The 11,681-nt window shown below is 36.5% G+C and overlaps 1 non-coding gene across 1 annotated transcript; it reads right to left on the bottom strand.

Moving 5' to 3' along the window:
• Nucleotides 1-9,255: 9,255 nt before the first annotated feature.
• Nucleotides 9,256-9,363, bottom strand: LOC148581265 (small nucleolar RNA R71). Its single transcript, XR_015894794.1, has one exon. It is a non-coding gene; the product is annotated as a small nucleolar RNA R71 (small nucleolar RNA).
• Nucleotides 9,364-11,681: the final 2,318 nt, after the last annotated feature.

Below are 11,681 nucleotides of genomic sequence, written 5' to 3' on the forward strand. Positions count from 1 at the left end.
ATATTTCCAATAATATACTTGTTGTTTATTGCTTTGAGTTGCTAGCACCAAATTGATATGCAAGAGTGACATTTGATTTCTTATTTGGTGCAATTTTTAACAAGTACATATTGAATTTAGTGAATTGAATTGAATTGCTTGTTCATCATGGTTTTTAAGTCAATATACGCATCACAAGGTCCTTGTTTCTTGTTAATGCCTTGCATTTGTTTGAGTTGACTTGACTTGATTCCTATCAAGACTTGTCACTTTTTGTAACAAACACCTTAACTATGTGATTATTTGATTATTCCTAAGGATGAATAAGTAATTTTCTTTTCATCATTGCATTGGTTATTGTTTGTTGTGCTATTTTATATCAATTTTGCTCTTTCACTTGCACACCTTCAATATCCAATATTTCCTAAATCCAATTCACTATTGTAGTTGCCTAAGTTTGCTTGTATTTAATTGATGCTCATTCATTGCTTGCATCTTAGGCCATTTAGTTGAGGAACTCATGCTTACTTTTTGATTGTGTGGATGCCATTTTAACCGGCCGTTGTGTGTATTCTAACCGCACGTATAATTGAAATACACACATGGCTCATCATTTTCATCATACCACACCACTATGCAAACTTCCTCAAATAGATGCTTATTTGCTTCTTACTTTACCTTTTTGTGCTACTTGCCCTATGAGTCCTAATTATACTGTATTCATTCTTTTTGAGGATGAGACATAAAAGCAAGGAGTCGGGAGAGGAGAAGAACACCAAGGATGGAGATACCGAGCATGCATTGGACTTGGCAATTTTACCACAACCCAAGTCTCCACATCCATGAGCTGAAGGTGGAGCTTTTGAGAGACATTCTCCCCGGATCGTGTTCGTGCACGAAGGACCGTACAACGCTTAAGTGTGGGGAAGGATTCGTCATTTTGGGGCGTAAACTTTCTTTTCCGAACACTTTGAACTTTATTTTTGTTTCTTTCTATTATGTTTCTTGTAGATATTGGGAGTGTTTTTTATTGTTGCATTGCACTTTCTTCTAGTATATATATATATATATATATATACATCTTAGTTCATCCATAGTTATTGCATTATGCATTTTTTTTTGCATGGTATATATCTTATAGATAGAAGTTGTGATTGGATAATGTGAATAGTATAGCACCTAGTTCAATTTTGTCCTAATTGTTCATGTTAGTTTTTTTAGATGTTGAAAATTAGGAATAGAACTAGGAAAATTTTGAAAAACAATTGCATCCATCACAAAATACATATATATAGGAAATAATTTTGGTGAAAAACAACAAAAATTTTCAAGAATTTTGTTTTAGGGAATTCTATTGAATTGATTTGGAAAATTGTTTTTAAACTTGCTTGAATGATTTTTTTGGAACATAGAAGAAAGATAGAACAAACAACCTTGTGAGTTGTTGAGCCTATAATGAGTGGTTGCACATTTTAACCACTATTTTGTTCTTGTGTGCTATACTCCTTCTATGATTGTAATCTTGGTTTTGCTTGATTCTTTATTTCCGATGATTGATGTTTGAATGCATTGAGCATGATTGATGCCATCTTTGTATAGTACACTAACCCATATAGACCTACCCTTGCATCTACCTTTGTTAACCCCTTTGAGCCTTATTAACCCACATTGTTTGTAATATCACCACATTACAACCTTAAGCGAAAAACCATGAATTTACCTTGAATTGTATCCTTGATTAGCTTAGGTTGAAAAGTGTGTTTCATTTAAGTGTGGGGGAATGTTGGAAAACATTGGTAGAGAAAATGTTTATTTTTGGGTATTTATTGAAAATTTGGAAAATGGGTGCACATTCATGTATCAATTTGCTTTAACTATATGCATTTATCATAGAAAAAAAAAAGAAAATAGAAAAGGAAAAAAAATGAAATTGATTAACCATGAATGTCTGTACTGAGTATGGCTTCCATGTAGTCCCAATAGTTAAAACCTATTGGATCATAATTTTGAGAAAATTTTTGAGTTTTATTTATATTGTTCCCAAATTGCTTTGGGGACAAGATTCTGAGGATTTGGATAGTTGAATGGGTTATAAAATCAGGATTGGTTTTGTCTTTGTAATGTTTGATAGATACTGAGTCAGTATCTATTAGGATGAACTCGTAAAATTGGCGGGTTTTGTTGGGTGCTAAAGGCCTGAAGTGGAATCCAGTAGGAAAAATCTTTGGGATGACTTTGTTTGGTGAGCTATCCCAAAATTCAGGCTCTATATGGATAATGTTTGAGGTCTTGTTTGTGGACATGTAATTGTTTTGGGCTTTTTGTGTTTTGGTGGTGCTTGAGAATGTTTGGGGTGATTGGATAATAGCTTTTTCTTTTGGGTTTTGTATTACTGTTTTTGGCTGGCCATTTGGGATATCAGTTGAGTTATGTCGATTTCTTCATCTGACTCACTGCAAATGTCAGCCCAAGATTTTTTGTTGAGTTTTGTGAGACCTTGGTCTTGTAGAGCCATGATGGTTTCTATTGGGAAGGCATAGTCTGCCTTAGTTTGTTTGGATTGAGTGATTACTGGCTCAATTGTTTGTTGGGCTGGGCCTTTGGAGGATTGTTGGGTAGGTTGTTGGGTAGATGACCCTGATTGTTGAGTAGGTTGTTGGATAGATGACCCCGTTGGGGTGCTGGACCCAGATCTTCTGATTGGCCCGGGTAGGGCTAGGCGAACGCCTCTGCCTCTTACTGAGGCTAAAGTTGCCTTTTTAGGCATCGTCTCTTTGCTTGTCTCGCTACAAATATTCACGTGTGAGAAAGTCAAGGAGAGAGTTTGAGTTGCCCTTGATGTGCTCAATATCAAAATCAAAAATGCTTAATATAGCTTGCCATCTGGCAAACACTTGTTTTGATGCAAGATTTTTAACATCATTTTGTAAAACTTCTTTAGCCGATTTGCAATCAACTTGGACTAAAAATTTTTGATTGAGTAAGTCAAACTGAAATTTTGTGATGCATAAAACAATGGCTAAAATTTCTTTTTTGATTGTGGAATAGTTTTGTTGAGTGCTATTCCAATGTTTGGATGTAAATGCAATGATACATTCTTTATCATGCAATTTTTGTTTTAGGATACCCCCGTATCCTAAATCTGATGCATCTGTTTCCACAATCTTGAATGCATGAGGAACAGGTAGGTAAAGGCAAGGAAGATTGTGGACTTTTGTTTTAAGAAATCTGATAATATTAGAGTGTTTGTCTGTCCATGGTGGAGGATTTTTCTTAAGCCTGTCATGGAGAGGCTTAATGAGATTGTTAAGATTTGGGATGAAATCTGATACATAATTGAGACATCCTAGGAACCTCTGGAGTTGAGGTTTATCAAGGATATAATCTGGAAACTTTTCTGCAAACAAAATTGATCTTTCAATTGGAGTTATAGTTCCTTGGAAAATCATATGACCAAGAAAACGGATTTTTGTTTTGAAAAGAACAATTTTTTATTTTGAAACCGCAAGTCCATTTTTTTGGATGATGTACATAAAGGTTTTAACATGTTTGAAATGTTCTCCTAAAGTTTAGGAGAAGATTAAGACATCATCTATATAAACGATTGTGAAATTTGAGTATGGGTTAAAAATATCATTCATGATTTTTTAAAATTCAGAAGGGGCATTTTTCAGACCAAACGGCATTACATTCCATTCATATTGACCAAATGGGACTGTAAATGCAGTTTTGTATCTGTCAGAATCTTTAATCTGGATTTGCCAAAAACCGGATTTCATATCAAACTTTGAAAAGATATTTGCTGAGTTTAATTTGTTGAGTAAATCTTTTTTGTTTGGGATAGGATAACGAATCGACTGCAAAGCTTGATTTAGAGGTTTGTAATTGATGACAAGTCTGGGGGTTCCTCGTTCTATCTCAGCTTGCTTATTTACATAAAAAGCTGAGCAAGACCAAGGACTTTTGCTAGGACGAATTAGTCCTTTATCCAAAAGATCTTTAATTTCTTTTTGACAATGCTGCAAAAGCTGCTCATTCATTTGAATGGGGCGGGCTTTTGTAGGGATTTTTGATTCTTTGAAATCCTTTTCATAGGAAAGACCAACAACATGTTATTTCCTATTCCAAAATACATGAGGCAGATCTGAACAGATAGACTTCTCAATTTGATTCAAAAGGTTCTTAATTTTATCTTGAATTTTTGGCTGAGAAAGTTGAGATTCAAGAGTTTTAAAAGAGATTTCTTCCTTCAAAAAGCAAATTTGTTTGGTCTTGGAGTCAATTAAGTTTAAGAATTTTTGGGTTGGTGAGTCTAAGAACTCAAAGAAGGTTACTTGTCCTCCCACAAAAGAGGTAAGTCCAGGAAAATCCGCTAGGTAAGGAAACAAAAGGATTATGAAAGGTATCCCCAAGACTACATCATTTTTAATATCCTTTGCTATGATGAAATTGGTGGGAATCTTAAGATTACCCTTTTCAACAAAAGCATCGGTTAATTTGAATTTGATATTTAGTCTTTCACCCGTTATCGATCTAAGACATTCAGTAGTCTTTTCAAAATATTTTGTGGGGATCAAACCTTCCTTAATACAATTTGAATCTGCACCTGAGTCAAAAAGTGCGATGGTTTCAAGAACGAAATCTTTAACGACAGTTTGGATATGAACACGATGTTTCATAAAGGAGAATACATTTATTATTCTCAGGATTTATTTTCCCTCATTGTCATTAGATGCTTCATCTTCTTGTTTGGTAGAAAACTTAGTTTGGTTTATAAGAGGATCAAGTTCTTCATCACCAGTTTCTTCCTTTTGCTTTAATTGCGAGAGAATGAATTGATGATTGTCTTGATTTCTTTTGATTTCCTGGATTTCTTTTTTAAGATTGTTAACCTCAGTCTGGAGATCCTGAATGGTTATGGGACGAATAACTTGTTTTTTTAATTTTTTGAAAATGGGTTTGACATCATATTTATTACTAAGGACTAAATTTTTGGGTTTTTTTCTCTTTCTGAAAAGATCTTTTTAATTTCAAAAGAAAATTTTTCTTTTGTTCTGGATCGCCAATAGCCTCTATAGCATCAAACAAGAGATCTTGATCTTTAGATAAAACACTAATCTGCTTAACATCGGAATCTGAGGATGATTCAATATCATTGATGAGCGGATAATTTATACGCTTTTTGGCATTATTTTTAGTATTTTTTAGTAGGATCTAGTTACTTTTAGGGATGTTTTCATTAGTTTTTATGTTAAATTCACATTTCTGGACTTTACTATGAGTTTGTTTATTTTTCTGTGATTTCAGGTATTTTCTGGCTGAAATTGAGAGACTTGAGCAAAAATCAGATTCAGAGGTTGAAGAAGGACTGCTGATGCTGTTGGATTCTGACCTCCCTACATTCAAAGTGGATTTTTTGGAGCTACAGAACTCGAAATGGTGCGCTTCCAATTGCTTTAAAAAGTAGACATCCAGGGCTTTCCAGCAATGTATAATAGTTCATACTTTGGCCAAGAATAGACGATGTAAACTGGCATTCAACGCCAGGTCTCTATCCAATTCTGGCGTCCAGCGACAGAAAAGGATCCAAAACCAGAGTTGAACGCCCAAACTAGCAAAAAAGCTGGCGTTCAACTCCAAGAAGGACCTCTACACGTGCAACACTCAAAGCTCAGCCCAAGCACACACCAAGTGGGCCCCGGAATTGGATTTAGGCATCAATTACTTACTCTTGTAAACCCTAGTAGCTAGTTTATTATAAATAGGACATTTCACTATTGTATTTGACATCTTTGGACGCCTGGTTCTTAGATCAGAGGGGCTGGCCATTCGGCCATGCCTGGACCTTTCACTTATGTATTTTTAACGGTAGAGTTTCTACACTCCATAGATTAAGGTGTGGAGCTCTACTGTTCCTCAAAAATTAATGCAAAGTACTACTGTTTTCTATTCAATTCTTCTTATTTCGCTTCTAAGATATTCATTCGCACTTCAACCTGAATCTGATGAATGTGACAATCATCATCATTCCCTATGAACGCGTGCCTGACAACCACTTCCGTTCTACCTTAGACTGAATGAGTATCTCTTAGATCTCCTAACCAGAATCTTCGTGGCGTAAGCTAGAATGATGGCGGCATTCAAGAGAATCCGGAAGGTCTAAACCTTGTCTGTGGTATTCCGAGTAGGATTCAATGAATGAATGACTGTGACGAGCTCCAAACTCGCGATTGCGGGGCGTTAGTGACAGACGCAAAAGGATAGTAAATCCTATTCCAGCATGATCGAGAACCGACAGATGAATAGCCGTGCCGTGACAGGGTGCGTTGACCATTTTCACTGAGAGGATAAGATGAAGCCATTGACAAGGGTGATGCCTCCAGACGATTAGCCGTGCCGTGACAGGGCATTGGATCATTTTCCCACGAGATGAGCGAAAGTAGCCATTGACAATGGTGATGTATCACATAAAGCCAGCCATGGAAAGGAGTAAGACTGACTGGATGAAGATAGCAGGAAAGCAGAGGTTCAGAGGAACGAAAAGCATCTCCATTCGCTTATCTGAAATTCCTACCAATGATTTACATAAGTACCTCTATCCCTATTCTATTATTTATTTTCGAAAACCCATTACTGTTTGATATCCGCCTGACTGAGATTTACAAGGTGACCATAGCTTGCTTCATACCGACAATCTCCGTGGGATTCGACCCTTACTCACGTAAGGTATTACTTGGACGACCCAGTGCACTTGCTGGTCAGTTACACGGAGTTGTGAACCATGGTTTTGGCATCATGTTTTTGGCGCCATTTCCAGGGAAAGAAAGAGCAATGAACTTTACATAATTAAAGTGTAATCACGATTCCGCGTACCAAGTTTTTGGCGCCGTTGTCGGGGATTGTTCGAGTTTTTGGCAAGCTTTTGGTCCGGTAACATCAGTGCCAAGTTTGATCCAGCAACAGCACCAAGTTTTTGGCGCCGTTGCCAGGGATTGTTCGAGTTTGGACAACTGACGGTTCATCTTGTTGCTCAAATTAGGTAATTTTCTTTTTGTTTTATTTTCAAAAAATTTTCAAAAATCTTTCAAAATTTTCTCCTTTGTTTTCGAAAAAAAAAATTTAATAAAAAAATGTTTTCAAAAATATAATTTTTCTTCAAAATTTTTAAGAATGAATTCTAGTGTTTCATGAAGCATGGCTGGCTGTAAAGCCATGTCTAATACGACTGTAGGACATGTTAGACGTGTCATGTCTGAGTTACATACTAAAGCTTGGCTGGCTATTAAGTCAAGCCTGACCCTTTGATTGGAGCTTTAGAGCATAAGATTCCTGGAATTCATATTAAAAATTTTGGAATCCTTATTTTTCTTTTTTCAAAATGATTTTCGAAAAATTAAAAGAAAAATACAAAAAAATCATAAAATCATAAAAATAAAAAATATTTGTTGTGTTTCTGGTTTGAGTCTTGAGTCATATCATAAGTTTGGTGTCACTTGCATATGCATCTTGCATTTTTCGAAAATTCATGCATTTATAGTGTTCATCATGATCTTCAAGTTGTTCTTGGTAAGTCTTCTTGTTTGATCTTGATGATTTCATGTTTTGTGTCTTTTCTTGTTTTTCATATGCATTCTTGAATTCTTAGTGTCTAAGCATTAAAGAATTCTAAGTTTGGTGTCTTGCATGTTTTCCTTGCATTAAAAATTTTTCAAAAATAGTGTTCTTGGTGTTCATCTTGACATTCATAGCATTCTTGCATGCATCACATGTTTTGATCTAAAATTCTCATGCATTGCATCATTTTTCTTGTTTTTCTCTCTCATCAAAAAATTTCAAAAATCAAAAAAAATATCTTTCCCTTTTTTTCTCATCAAATTCGAAAATTTGGATTGACTTTTTCAAAAATTTTTAAAATCAAGTTGTTTCTTATGAGTCAAATCAAATTTTCAATTTGAAATTCTTATCTTTTTCAAAATCTTTTTCAAAAATCAAATCTTTTTCATTTTTTTTAGTTATTTTCGAAAATTATAAAAATATTTTTCAAAAATCTTTTTCTTATTTTTATATCAAATTTTCGAAAATAACACATAACAATTAATGTTTTGATTCAAAAATTTCAAGTTTGTTACTTACTTGTTAAGAAAGATTCAAACTTTGAGTTCTAGAATCATATCTTGTGATTTCTTGTGAATCAAGTCATTAATTGTGATTTTAAAAATCAAATCTTTTTCAAAATTAATTTCAATCATATCTTTTCAAAATATCTTCTTATCTTATCTTTTTCAAAAATTTGATTTCAAAATATCTTTTCTAACTTCCTAACTTCTTATCTTTTCAAAATTTGTTTCAACTAACTAACTAACTTTTTGTTTGTTTCTTACCTTTTTCAAAACCACCTAACTAACTCTCTCTCTCTCTATTTTCGAAAATATCTTCCCCCTTTTTCAAAAATTTCTTTTTTTTATTTTTTCATTTTTATTTTCGAAAAACCACTAACCTTTTTCAAAAACCATTTTCAAAAATTACTAACTCTTTTTCAAAAATAATTTTCGAAAATTCACCTTCTTCCTCATCTCCTTCTATTTATTTATTCATCTCATCTCATATCTCTACCCTCCTCACAGTTGTGTTTCTTCCATTACATTATATTCTTTATCTCCCTCTTTTCTTCCACTCACAAAGGGATCCCTATACTGTGACATAGAGGATTCCTCTTCTTTTCTTTTTTCTCTCCTCTTTCTTATGAGCAGGGATAGAGAAAAAGGCATTCTTGTTGAAGCTGATCCAGAACCTGAAAGGACTCTGAAGAGGAGATTAAGAGAAGCTAAATTACAACAATCCAGAGACAACTTGATTGAAAATTTCGAACAAGTAAAGGAGATGGCAGCCAAACCCAACAACAATGCAAGGAGGATGCTTGGTGACTTTACTGCACCTAATTCCAATTTACATGGAAGAAGCATCTCCATTCCTGCCATTGGAGCAAACAACTTTGAGCTGAAACCTCAATTAGTTTCTCTGATGCAGCAGAACTGCAAGTTTCATGGACTTCCATCTGAAGATCCTTTTCAGTTCTTAACTGAATTCTTGCAGATATGTGATACTGTTAAGACTAATGGAGTAGATCTTGAAGTCTACAGGCTCATGCTTTTTCCTTTTGCTGTAAGAGACAGAGCTAGAGTGTGGTTGGATTCTCAACCCAAGGATAGCCTGAACTCTTGGGATAAGCTGGTCAAGGCTTTCTTAGCCAAGTTCTTTCCTCCTCAAAAGCTGAGCAAGCTTAGAGTGGATGTTCAAACCTTCAGACAGAAAGAAGGTGAATCCCTCTATAAAGCTTGGGAGAGATACAAAGGACTGACCAAAAAGTGTCCTTCTAACATGCTTTCAGAATGGACCATCCTGGATATATTCTATGATGGTTTATCTGAGTTATCAAAGATGTCATTGGATACTTCTGCAGGTGGATCCATTCACCTAAAGAAAATGCCTGCAGAAGCTCAAGAACTCATTGACATGGTTGCAAATAACCAGTTCATGTACACTTCTGAAAGGAATCCTGTGAATAATGGGACGCCTATGAAGAAGGGAGTTCTTGAGATTGATACTCTGAACGCCATATTGGCTCAGAACAAAATATTAACTCAGCAAGTCAATATGATTTCTCAGAGTCTGAATGGAATGCAAGCTGCATCCAACAGTACTCAAGAGGCATCTTCTGAAGAAGAAGCTTATGATCCTGAGAACCCTGCAATAGCAGAGGTGAATTACTTAGGTGAACCTTATGGAAACACCTATAACTCATCATGGAGAAATCATCCCAATTTCTCATGGAAGGATCAAAAGCCTCAACAAGGCTTTAATAATGGTGGAAGAAATAGGTTTAACAATAATAAACCTTTTCCACCATCCACTCAGCAATAGACAGAGAACTCTGAACAAAATACTTCTAATTTGGCAAACTTAGTCTCTGATCTGTCCAAGGCCACTGTGAGTTTCATGAATGAAACAAGATCTTCCATTAGAAATTTGGAAGCACAAGTGGGCCAGCTGAGTAAAAGGATCACTGAAATCCCTCCCAGTACTCTCCCAAGCAATACAGAAGAGAATCCAAAAGGAGAGTGCAAGGCCATTGACATAAGCAAAATGGCCGAACCCAATGAGGGAGAGGAGGACGTGAATCCCAAGGAGGAAGACCTCCTGGGACGTCCAGTGACCAATAAGGAGCTTCCCTCTGAGGAACCAAAGGACTCTGAGGCTCATCTAGAGACCATAGAGATTCCATTGAACCTCCTTATGCCCTTCATGAGCTCTGATGAATATTCCTCTTCTGAAGAGAATGAGGATATTACAGAAGAGCAAACTGCCAAGTTTCTTGGTGCAATCATGAAGCTGAATGCCAAATTATTTGGCATTGATACTTGGGAAGTTGAACCTCCCTTGTTCATCAATGAACTAAGTGATCTGGATCAACTGACATTGCCTTAGAAGAGACAGGATCCTGGAAAGTTCATAATACCTTGTACTATATGCACCATGATCTTTAAGGCTCTGTGTGACCTTGGTTCAGGGATAAACCTCATGCCCCTCTCTGTAATAGAGAAACTGGGAATTTATGGGGTGCAAGCTGCTAAAATCTCATTAGAAATGGCAGACAACTCAAGAAAACAGGCATATGGACAAGTAGAGGACGTGTTAGTAAAGGTTGAAGGCCTTTACATCCCTGCTGATTACATAGTCCTGGATACTGGAAAGGAAGAGGACGAATCCATCATCTTAGGAAGACCTTTCCTGGCCACAGCAAGAGCTGTGATTGATGTTGACAGAGGTGAACTAGTCCTTCAATGGAATGAGGACTCCCTTGTGTTTTCAACTCAAGGATCTCTCTCTGCATCCATAGAGAGGAAGCAGAAAAAGCTTCTCTCAAAGCAGAGTCAACCAAAGCCCCCACAGTCAAACTCTAAGTTTGGTGTTGGGAGGCCACAACCAAACTCTAAGTTTGGTGTTGAACTCCCATATCCAAACTCTAAGTTTGGTGTTGAGGAGTCTCAACAAAGCTCTGCACATCTGTGAGGCTCCATGAGAGCCCACTGTCAAGCTATTGACATTAAAGAAGCGCTTGTTGGGAGGCAACCCAATGTTTATTTATCTAATTCTATTATTCTTGTATTTCATGTTTTATTAGGTTCATGATCATGTGGAGTCACAAAATAAACAAAAAAAATTGAAAACGGAATCAAAAATAGCAGAAGAAAAATCACACCCTGGAGGAGCATCTGTCTGGCGTTTAGCGCCAGAACAGAGCATGATTCTGGCACTGAACGCCCAAAATGGGCAGCTTCTGGGCGCTGAACGCTAGAACAGGCATGGTTCTGGCGTTCAACGCCAGAAATGGCTAGTAATTGGGCGTTGAACGCCCAAAATGGGCACCAACCTAGCGCTGAACGCCCAGAGTTGTGTGCAAGGGCATTTTACATGCCTAATGGTGCAGGGATGTAAATGCCTTGACACCTTAGGATCTGTGAACCCCACAGGATCATCTCAGGATCTGTGGACCCCACAGGATCCCCACCTACCTCATCATCTCTCTTTCCATTCTTGATCATCCCTTCTGTCTTTCATTTACCACTCACATCCATACACCCACTACCTTCAAAATTCAACATCTTTCTCCCACCCAATCCCACCCATATGGCCGAATACAC

Source organism: Arachis ipaensis, chromosome B10 (assembly GCF_059453495.1).
Source record: "Arachis ipaensis isolate K30076 ecotype BB chromosome B10, ASM5945349v1, whole genome shotgun sequence".
NCBI lineage: Eukaryota > Viridiplantae > Streptophyta > Magnoliopsida > Fabales > Fabaceae > Arachis > Arachis ipaensis.